Below are 11,473 nucleotides of genomic sequence, written 5' to 3' on the forward strand. Positions count from 1 at the left end.
CTCTGCGCTAACTCAGCCTCTCGCCCAACCAGGAACTGCCAGCTCAGACCCTGTGCGCCCTGGGGCCCAGCACGCAACCCCCAAGAAAGGTCATGACCTTGATTTGTGTGTGGCTGGGAGAGGCTGAGCAGACACACGCAGGGGCTCCCTGTTGCCCCACCTGCCTCGCATTTCATCCCGGGATGCTGCCCCACGGCAGTCAGCGCCCAGCTGACAGCACGGGACCCATGAGACACCCTGTCCTCACTGCCGGGCTGGGCTGCTGTTCGTTCGCATCCAGCTGGGCTGAGGGAGAGCCACCTAGAGCAGCCAGGGCCTTACAGCCGCCGAGTCTAAGGCAGCCCTTCCTCCCAGACTCACAGCAGCCGTCCTGCTTCCAATGCTTGTGCCGGATAAACCCCCAGAGCGTCCCTGGCTGTGTCCGTATTTCTTCAGGGCAATTCCTTGCACTCCGATGCCACACAGACTCTTCACGAGCCTCTTGCCCATTGACCCAGCTGCCTACCGAGTGGCACTGCGGCTCAGTACCCTCGGGGAGCCCTGCCCTCCGTGGGTGCGAGTTGCCAGTCTGCAGGAACGGCGATGCCTGGCCGCTTCCCACCCTCGGCCAGGACGTGGCATGTCAGTCCAGCGGCTGACGGACCAGGCAGTGCCCCGAATGCTGGGGCAGGACCCGTCCCCCCAGGTGCCGACGAGGGTTGCATTTGCCCCTTGAGTATCCCTGTGCCCGAGGGAGAAACAGATTAAATAGCAGAATTACCGTGACTGGTCGAGAGAAAAACCATAGAAAATAGGATAAAGCTTTACCTTTTCATGGTCTTAAAGGCATCTTTCTTTTCTCTCTGTTTTTTTTTTTTTTTTTAACAAGGAGCTCCGCCTTTTTATCTTACACAATAAACTGAGTCCAGTCTTGGTGAGGGTTAACGTACATGAAGTCCCTTTTCGATGCCAAATCTCCCTCTCCCTGCTCCTCAGCTGTGTTAGCGCCTCTCGGCCACTTCTCTGGCTAAGCAGCGATGACAGAGAGGAAATGCCCAGGTGGTGGCCACGGCGGCCACGGAGGACCCAGCACCCAGCCATCGCCGGGGCAGAGGGCGGCCCCTTCCCTCCCCAGCTTTGCCGAGGGCTCCTGGCTTTCCCTGCCCAGTGAGTGGTGCTGAAGGTAAACTCTGGCGACAGCAGGCCCTTTCATCAAATAGGCCGAACACAAGCCTGAAAGCAGGCAGCTTCCCGGCCTCGGAGCTGCAGATGGGCAGACAGACAGAGGGACGGGGCGGGGTTGGGGGGGGGCAGAGAAGGGGCAGCCCAGGGGCCACCCAGCTCAGGCTGTGAGCCAGGCCAGGAGGCGCTGCCCGGGAAGGAAGGAGACCTGGAGGCTTGGGTTTCCATGGAAATTAGTGGGCTCCATGGGAGACCAGGGCAGCAAAAGCTGTCAGCTGGAGGAAGGAGAAGTCAGAATGACTGAGAGGCCGAGGACTGGAATTCTGAATGGGCCTGATGTAAAAGGGGCTGCTGCTCACAGCCCGTTTCTGTCCCTGGCAGAGAGAGAGCCCACACCCTGGGGTCTGCCTGTTGGGGAAACTTCTGGACAAATGAGGCAACTAGACCAGGGCCAGGGCTCTCTCTGGACAGAACCTGGGGTCCCAGCAGGGGTTTTTATTTTTGTTTTTAAAGAAATAAGAACTAATCCTTCCCCCACTGAATAAAAACACAGGCAGCAGGGTCGTTGTTCACATTTCACCACCTGGTGTCCCCGAAAGGGGGAGGGGGAGGCACCATGCGCTCTTTTAGAATCTGCAAAACCTGAACACATGGACCCAGGACAAAACCACTCCTGGTTTGTGTGTGTGTGTGTGTGTGTGTGTGTGTTTTGTTTTTATAAATATATTTTTATTGATTTTGAGAGGAAGGGATAGGGAGAGAGAGATAGAAACATCAATGACGCATTGGTGGGCTGCCTCCTGCATGCCCCCTACTAGGGATTAAGCCTGCAACCCAGGCACATGCCCTGACTGGGAATTGAACCATGACCTCCTGGTTCATAGGTCGATGCTCCACCACTGAGCCACGCCAGCCCAGCCCACTCCTGTTTTTTATTAATGCAATTCATGTGGTCAGAGCAGGCTAGTAAGAGAGTTACTCTGTTAGCTAAGCTATGAGGGACACTAAAGTGTCATTAGAAATGTAACTATGCAGAGAAAAATGTGCCCAGGAGAATTCCTCTTGGAGGGAGTGATACATAGACTGGAAGAAATATTTTGGTGGAGCAGGGAGGGGAAGGGGACACGAGGCTGCTAAAGGTGGCCACTAAGTGCTTTCTAAGATGGGTGGCTCCTGATTTCTGGGGCCTCTTGTTTTGTGATACGTAGAGGTCTGGGAGGGAGCGGAATTGCTAAAGAAAATAGGGGAGACTGAGCCCTGTCACTAGGGGGCCTCTTTCTGTGCTCTTCCCAAACACGGCTCACCACCCTTACGTCTCTTAATTGTGAGATCCTTGTTGAAGAATGGGGGGCAGGGGAGTGAGTCCAGATGGTGAAAATTGGGCTCTCCTGTTGCCTCTTCTATGCTGAGCCCTTCCTTGTTTCACTGTTCCCAGCCTTAATAAACATACCTCAAAGTAAAAAACGAGTTAGCATCCACTCTCCCACGGGAGCTGGGCGGCTGGGGCGCTATCTCCACAGGCATTTGCACTGCAGACGTGGCTCTGGGTTGAGGAAGCCTTTGGGGTTACAGGGACTTCTATCTCAGGCAGACGGGGGGTTTGTAGTTCCACGTTTCCTACAGTAACTGCTTAAGAAAAGGGGCGTCAGGGCCCCCTTGTCAGGTTTGGACTGGAAAAAACGGTAACTTCGTTGGCAGCTTGAGTTTTCTCGCTCGGGCAGGCACTATAAGGGGCTGGGGTCATCCCCGGACACGGTGTGGGACAGGCAGAAGCCAGGCCAGTTTACTCGGGTCCCCTCGTGTGTGGGGCTGGATGGCATTATTTATTTTTTTATATTTTTTTATATTGTTGAAAGCAGTTTGACTCCTCCTTTTTCAAACCCTCACTGACCCCCCTCCTCCACACCCCCACCCCCAGACCTTCACTGCACTGTTGTCAGTGGGTTATGCGAATATGACTGGCATTGTTAATGCTAAGAGTTTTGTGGTTCTCATCACGGAATGCTAAGCTATCCGAGGTCAGTGCGTGCCCCACCCCTCTCCCAGCAAGCCACTGAGCCACACTGGCTGGGCAGCACGAATATATATTTTTGAGTAAAATGGCAGCTGCAGAAACATGCTCTGCTACTATTCCTGTTAAAAAGGAGGAGGGCGGGCGATTCTCTGGCAGCAGGGCAAGGAGCGGTCAGCTTGCTTCTACTCAGAGGCTGGTGGCTGGGGACGGGCAGGAGCGGGCTCGCTTGGGGCTATAAACTTTTGTCGCACTGTTAACATGTTTTATCTTTAAATAATAATTTAAAAAAGAAGTAATAAGTAAAATTCCTGCCAGCAGCACGGGAGGTCAGGGGCTGGGGTTCCAGCCAGGCCCAGGGCAGGCGCAGCCCCGCGGCCTCACAGAAGCACCGAGGCTGACGATCCACACAGAAGAGAACAGGGAGACCTACTGCGCGACACCCCCCAGAGCTAAATTAGAACTGAGCCCAGGGAGGGTCGGGACCAACGTGGTGGCCGCTGGCGGGGAAAGCGGGCAATTATTGAAAGAACCGCTGACCCAGGCAGAACGTCGGCCGCCGCCTTCCCCAGAGTCTGTGCAGCCACTGAGTGGAGGACTCAATTTAGGAAAATGAAACCGTTTATCCTGCGTCGGCTGGGGAAGCGCAGACAGACTCATTTATCTGGTTGTAAACCAGCCCGTGGCCTGACTGTGGCAAATGCATTCATTATTCAGCAGAAAGGAGAAGTGATTTCAGCTGGTGTCGGCAATGAAAAGGGTGCGGGGTGGAAGGAGGCGGGGAAGGGGGGGGACTCCACCCCAAAGCTGGCTGCTGTTGGAGAACAACTGCTGATTTGTATGCATTTATTTCAAGGGCCAGAGAGTAAGCGTCGAAATACGTCTCAGGGGAAATGCCACAACACGGAGAAAGTTAGACTCAGGGCAACGTTATACAGGCGGCAAGTGCCGGCCTGATTCCCAACTGCCCACACCTGCCAGCCCAGCCCAGCCCCAACCCCTTCTCCACGGCTGCCCGGAGCTTCCCGGCATCATCCAGGCCTTGAACTGTGGCGCACCCCCATTCCCACCCCCAGGTAAGAGCCCACTCCTCCGGCTGCTCCCAGCCAATCTGAGCAGGAAGGTTATCTGATAAATGAGTTTATTCTAACTTATCAGAGCCTGGTCTGTTCAGCCGCATAATGAAGGTGAGAGCAGCTTTCTCGGGGGTTGTTGGGAGGAGTAATGAGACAGAAAGTGATGCTCCTGGGGCCCCCAGGACGGCGTCTGCACCCCCAGGCCAGCCCTGCCTGGCGCTGACCCCAGTGGGCAGCCCAGGGCAGCTCCTGAGTAACTAGGTTTCTGGCCCAGGTCTCAGCCACCCCTTGGAGAGGCACGAAGGCCCTGGTCCTTTGATGATAAGACTCTAGCTCAGGGGTGGGCAAACTTTTTGACTCGAGGGCCACAATGGGTTCTTAAACTGGACCAGAGGGCCGGAACAAAAGCATGGATGGAGTGTTTGTGTGAACTAATATAAATTCAAAGTAAACATCATTACATAAAAGGGTACGGTTTTTTTTTTTTTTTTAGTTTTATTCATTTCAAACGGCCGGATCCGGCCCGGGGCTGCTCTAGATACAACCACTTTCACTATGGCCTGCAGGTCTCAGGTGCTGAGTGTTAACAGGACTCCCCGTCTCATCTGAGCCTCTCAGCCACCACCACGTTGTGTCCCCGGGAAGGTGGGCTGTGCCCAGCACGGGGAGGCGGAGCTGCTGCTGTAACCTTTCAGGCCGAGTGGCCCCAACAACAGAAACTTGTTTCCTCACAACCTGGAGGCCAGGGGTGGAGACCCAGATGCCGGAGGCCTGTGTCTGCTGAGGCCTCCTGCTGTCCTCATTGTAAGACCCATGTCAGTGCTCTCTCCAGCCCCAGCCCCACGGGGTCGGCCGGTTTGCGTGGACTTCAAGTGCCCATGTGTGGCAGAGTTATTATCTCAGCAGAGGCCGTCTCTGTGCGGAGTGGAAACTGATGTGCCTCCTTTGTCTGCTCTGCTCCTCGGTTCCCACGGAGGAAACCGTCGCGAGCCGTGATTGATCCTCGCCTCGCGGCTGTCACCGGCACCAACTGTCCACAGGAGGCTGGGCGGCCTCCAGCTTGTCAGGCCGCTCAGAGCGGGGCCTGAAAGTGTCACAGCTTGGCAGCCCCCCCTCCCCCCCCCCCAGGGATTTCGATTTTTCTTTCTCAGTGAATTTAATGCTCAGAAAAATGTGCTGAGCGCTTGGCCCTTGAGGCAGAATGTCTTTATCTGAGCAGCGTTGAGCACACCTGGCGTGCTCCCCTCCACCTCCTCCTAAAACCCACCCCTGCGTCAGCCCTTGTCTCAGACCCCTGCAGGGTGACCTGACTACCTCCCATCACCACCTAGTTCCACCGCTACCGGGAGATCTGAGAGTTCGCGGTGGAGATGAGAGGCATGCCCAGTGCGAGGGGTCCCCGATGCCAACCCCCATGGGTCCTGGGTCAGCGGATGAGGCCTGCACCTGTGAAAGCCAGGCAGCATACAACCACTGTGGCTCAGATTTTACCAGGAGGCGGGAGGAATGGAGCGGCCTGGGGCTGTCACTGTGAACAGCTGTCCCTCGTCACTTGTGCTGACTGGACGAGGAATGCTGATATTTTGTGGCTGTGGAGTGTCCCTGCCTCTCTGTTCAGATGTGACGCAGTGTGGTCTGGTCTCTGTCTCGTCCCACGAGGATCCCAGAGTGACCCTGTGTCTGGCTCAGGCTGACGCTCTGCGAACGCTCCGTGCAGGTGAAGTTCTGGGGCCTGCCTGCTTCTGCTGCTGCGCTGTCAGGGCCCTGGTTTCACTTCCTGGGCCTCCTCCTGCCCAGTGGTGGGAGGGGGACTGTGGACACAGCTGGCGTGCCAGGCTCTCCCTCCCCATGCAGCCAGACAGGCCTGGAGGCCAGGGCAGAGGCGGAGTTTCTTTAGGAGACTGGGCCCACCCTGTGCCCCAGAAATGCTGAGCAGGGTGTGTCCCTGGGCCGCACTCCTGCCCCTGGAGGTCTCTCCTGGCCATCATGCGCCTGGGCTGTGAGAGAGCAGGTGGTGGCTCAGACCGCGCCCCCGGCATCCCTCATCCACTGCATCCGGATGAAGTCCAGGCCCAGCTTCATCCGAACCAGAAGTGAGGCCTGGCCGTCACTGGCCCCTCAGCGTGAGTTTCCTTGTCTCTAAGTTGATCGAGAATGATCCCTCCCTCGCAGGCCCGCTGTGAGGCCCTGAGAGAGTGCAGGTGAGCTGGGTGAGCGGCAGGCACTCCCCTCCCTGCTCTTTCTCTGGCCCTGCACAGTGCCTGGCACACAGCAGGTCACAGCAAACACTGATTACATCAACGGATGGAAGTGCCCAGCGAACTTGTCAATCAACAAGCGAGAGCTCTTTTTTTTTCTTTCAATATTTGCTCTGGCACCACCTTTATTTTTAAAAAATATATTTTTATTGATTTCAGAGAGGAAGGGAGAGGGAGATAGAAACATCAATGATGAAAGAGAATCATTGATTGGCTGCCTCCTCCACGCCCCCTACTGGGAATCGAACCTGCAACCCAGGCATGTGCCCTTGACCGGAATCAAACCTGGGACCCTTCAGTCCCCACAGGCCGAGGCTCCCGTCAGGAGGCCGGAAGTGGGAGATCTGGGTGTGAACAGAGCTGGCTGCCCTGAGGGCTCCCAGGGAGAATCCGTTTCACCTCCTCCCCCTGTTCTCCTCTGGGGGTGGCCGGCCATCCTGTCATTCCCTGGCTTGTAGCTATGTTACTCCAGTCGCTGCCTTTTTTCTCCCCGTGTGTCTGCGTCTGAACTTCCCTCTTCAAAGGACCCCGTCACGTTGGATGAGGACCCACCCTCATGAGCTCATCCTCACTCGATTGTATCTACAAAGACCTTCTTTCCAAATCAGGTCACACCTACAGGTGTGCGCTGGGGGGTCAGGACGTTGGCCTATGTTTTGGGTGGCACACAATTCAACCCATAGCGGTAGCTATTGCTTTTCTCACATTATCATCCTGGTTTCCAGCATTCTGTCCTGTTTCCTCAAATCTCATCCTAATGGTTGCAGACCTACCAGAATTTCTGCACCTGATCACATCGCCCTCGCTTCCTTTTGCGCTTGACGTGAGACCCCAAATCCCATCAAACCACACAGAGCTTGTGGTTCTCACAGCAAAGTCTCAGGGCGGAAAGCCCAGGAGAGCACTGTTCACAGAAACATAGTCGGCGCCCTTGAGGGGCAGGGTGACCGTGACAAGTCACCCCCCTCCTTCAGCTTTAGTTCCCTCCGTGTTAGAGGAAGGGCCTGGGCCATCCTGACCTCTCCCTGCAGAGTGGAGGGCACTGGCCAGATTGCCTGTCCTCACCCCGAGAGCAGGTGGTCACTTCACCGCTCTCTTCACAGACCAGCCCAGACCAGGCGCAGCTGCCTGCGTGCCCACTGCAATTCTCCCTCCCTAGGCTCCTGACTGTAACATGAGAGGGAGGGACTCTGATCTCCTTCCAGTCCCTGCTCCTCACTATATGGGAGCAGTGGGTGGAGCCTAAGGAGCAGCCCTCCAGGGAGCCGGGTCCCTGGTCCTCCGTGGCTCGGCTGGTTGGCCGGCAGCCACCTCCTCCATTTCCGAGGGTCAGGTGCTGACCTGCGCCCCACCCCTGATGAAGCAGCAGTGTATTAACCACCCCTCCCACCCCACACACACCTGCAAGAATAGAGCCCAGGTCTTGCCAAATGGCAGTGAAGGGAGAAATTGGCAAGACAGAGGGTTTACTGAGAGGAGCACAGCCCACACCTGATCTAAGTTCACAAAAACCCAGGTGAAATTAAACCAACGAACAGCTGGAGTTGCCAACTGGAATAGCCCCCAGCCTCCTGCCCCACCTAAAGTTGGCACCTGGGGTGAGCCTGCCCTCCGGTCTCCACACACGGCAGTCGCTCTGGGCAGACATGTTACAGTGAGAATCCCAGGAGCAGGAGTGTCGTCTGGTCCTTCCTGAATCTAACACCCAGCACAGGGCCAGGCACAGGGGGAGGGAGGGGGGACTGAGGGAGGGAAGGAGGTAGACTATACCACAGTGATTAATGGTACAAGCTATAGAGGCCAAAATAACTGAATTCAGATTCTGGCTTTGCCATTGACCAACCTGGTGACCTAAAACAAATGCCTTAACCTCCCTGAATGTCAACGTTCTCACCTGTGAAATAATATTGTTTACTGCACAGGATTGCCGATTTAATTGGGGATTAAATCAGAGAATTCGCCTAGAGCACATAGCATAGTGTCTACCCTTGGTAAGCACTCAGACTGTGGCAGTAATCCCTGTCATTGTTTGCAGTAGCGGATGATAACGATGTGGATGGCGTGGCCCTCCTGCTACCAGCCAGCTCTGCAGTCCCCCCTCCCCCCCCCGGGAGAAGGAATTAGCACCTGCACAGGGGCAATAAGGGGTGGACCCTTGGTATCTCAGCAGCATCCCACTTGGTGGTAGAAACCCAAGAGGGGCTCCAAGCCAAACCAGAATGGCAGGGGGTGCCCTTGGAAACGGGAGAGTCCCGGGCCTTGGATCCGGGTCTCTTAGCACGTGGCGCCACCTTCTGGCTGCTCTGGGAACTGTCTGACACTGCCAGTCAGCAGCTGCAAATGTTGTTTGTGTCAAGTACTGTGTACCTACAATTATCCCTTCACTGCGAAGTCACCGCCGAGGGGCCAGCCACACAGTTCATGCCCCTGCAGTGACTGTTCGCTCAGAGTTTCCACGACAGCGCCCCATGTCCCGAGGGTTATCAATCAACCATGAAGTTTCACTGTGCCCTGAGACTTGGCATTTCTTAGCCAGCATGTCTGTTCTTATTCTCTCCTGCTTTCTTTTGCGCTGGGAGAAACCAACCCCCTCCTTTTCTCTTTCAGTTGCATCTTCTGTGGCTTTGGGTTTTAGATGAGGGCTTGAGGATGGAGTCAGGAGTCCTCAGTCTCCTGCCCCAAATCTCAACTCACCAGGCACCTGGACCAGCTCCCTAATCTCCTGTCTGCCATCCTGACCCCGGCCCTTTTGAGACTTAAAGGAGAATAACAAGAGTGGAAAAGGGCTTCGTCCGAGGCAGCCCCTCGGTCTGTGGTGTGGCGTCACCTGTAAGGAGGCTGTGGGCGCGCGTTGGCCCCACCTCCGTCCTCACCCGCAGTCTCGACAGTGTACTGTTTGTTAGCCTCATCCACAAACACCCTCACAGAAACATCTAAAATAACATTTGACCCAATATCTGGGCACCATGGCCCCACTAAGTTGACATCTAAAATTAACCATCACATACTGTTTCCTTCTGCGACTTGCTGTCTCCACTCCGCACTGTGGCTTTGAGATGTGCCCGGGCTGACAGCTGTAGCATCCCACCGTGTGTATACCACAGGTTCTGTGTCTTTCTATTGGAGGATGGAGGTTGCTTCCAAATTCTTCTATCACAACAGGAGGGGGCATGCACCTGCTTGTACACACCCAGGAGGGATTCTCTAGGTCAGAGGCAGGCCACAGCCAGCCAGCCACCTGCTTTTGTAAGTCAAGATTGATTGGCACACAGCCACACCCACCCACATGCTAATCACCTACAGCTGCATCCTTCCTACAGGGGCTCGGCTGTGCAGGTGCAACCACCACTGTGGGCCCACGAAGCCTAAAATATCTCCTAGCTGGCCCTTTATAGAAAAAGTTCCGGCCCCTGCCCCTCGTCAGCACCCTGCTTTCATATGGCATTGCCAAGTCACCCCCCAAGTGGCTGCACAATTTCACCCTCCCAGCAACGGCGTGTGAGGGCTCCATGCCCTTCACACCCTCAGCTCCCTAAGCTTTGCCATCCTGATGCTTATGAATTGGCCTCTCGATGCTATTTCACATGTTTGGCTCTTGGAACGTCTATCACTTATTCACTGAGCAAACATCTATTCCGCGGTTATTACGTGCCTGGCACTGTCAGCAGACAGCTGCCCCGTTTCACAGGAGAAGAAACAGCCCCGTCATGTTAGGAGCTGTACCTGTGAGCTCAAGCCTGTGGGGAGGTGAGGTGGTTGCACGTGGGGTTTGCAGCCATGTCCGGGGGAGGGTGGCACCAGGAAAGGGCATTAACTCGCTGATGCCGTTCTGCAGGCATGCGGGCGCTCTGTGGGGAAATACAACACGATTTGGCTACCTGCCCATAGCTTCTGGCAGGCGGGGGCACCGCCGTCGTAATTCTCAGCAGAAAGAATCTGTCTTTCACACGGGCATCAGTAGAGTCATTTAGTAATTAAACTGGGTTTTTTTGTCTTCCCTTTGACCTTAGAAAATAAAGCATCTGTGATTATAAGAGAGAGTGTGAGAAAGAAACTGTCCATAACTGATGCAGTGAGAAATTTTAAAAAATATGAAGGTCTCCCAGATGGCCTGGCCAGCATGGCTCAGTGGTTGATCATCGACCTGTGAACCAGGAGGTCAGGGTTTGATTCCCGATCAAGGGCACATGCCCGGATTGTGGGCTCCATCCCCAGTAGAGGGCGTGCAGGAGGCAGCCGGTCCATGATTCTCTCTCATCACTGATGTTTCTCTCTCGACCTATGAACCAAGAGGGCAGGGTTCAATTCCCGGGCAAGGGCACATGCCTGGATTATGGGCTCCATCCCCAGTAGGGGGCGTGCAGGAGGCAGCCCATCAGTGATTCTCTCTCATCATTGATGTTTCTCTCTCTCCCTCTCCCTTCCTCTCTGAAATCAATAAAAATATATTTTTTTAAAAAAGAAAGTCACCCAGACAGCCAATGAAGGAAGGAAAAGGGAGGGGGCGTGGGAGTGAGTTCCGTCTTCGTTTGTTGGCCGGAAGGTCAGTACCTGATGCCTGTGGCTGACACCTCAAGCAATCAAGACACTTGTAGAAACATGGGGCATGCTCTGCACAGATGAAAAGTCGTATGTGCTGGGGATTAGGACTTGGGGAGGCGGGTGTGGGCAGGGAAATGCTTTTCTTTACCAGCTGTTCTTGTCAGTATTGTTTAATGTTTTTAACCAAAAGGTATGTATGGCTTCGATCATTTTTAGTTAAAATGCAAGAAGTAATAGAGCCTGGGCTAGTGACAGTTAGATGAAGCAACATGGGCGGAATCACCTCAGAGCTGGGAGTAGAGGCTGGTGCCAGGCATGGAGCTGGGTGCTGAGGGGGCAGAAATGAGAGGTGGTGTCTGCCCTGGGGACACATAGGTCCGTGGTGGGAAAGACATTTAAAAAAAATTCCAGGGGGGGGAATGAAG

The 11,473-nt window shown here is 55.0% G+C and overlaps 1 protein-coding gene across 1 annotated transcript in view; it reads left to right on the forward strand.

Moving 5' to 3' along the window:
* The window catches only part of BFSP2 (beaded filament structural protein 2), a 66,012-nt gene that overhangs the window by 1,544 nt on the left and 52,995 nt on the right, over nt 1–11,473 (forward strand). The window lies entirely within an intron of this gene.

The sequence above is a fragment of the Myotis davidii genome, unplaced genomic scaffold (assembly GCF_000327345.1).
Source record: "Myotis davidii unplaced genomic scaffold, ASM32734v1 scaffold415, whole genome shotgun sequence".
In the NCBI taxonomy this organism is placed as follows: Eukaryota; Metazoa; Chordata; class Mammalia; order Chiroptera; family Vespertilionidae; genus Myotis; species Myotis davidii.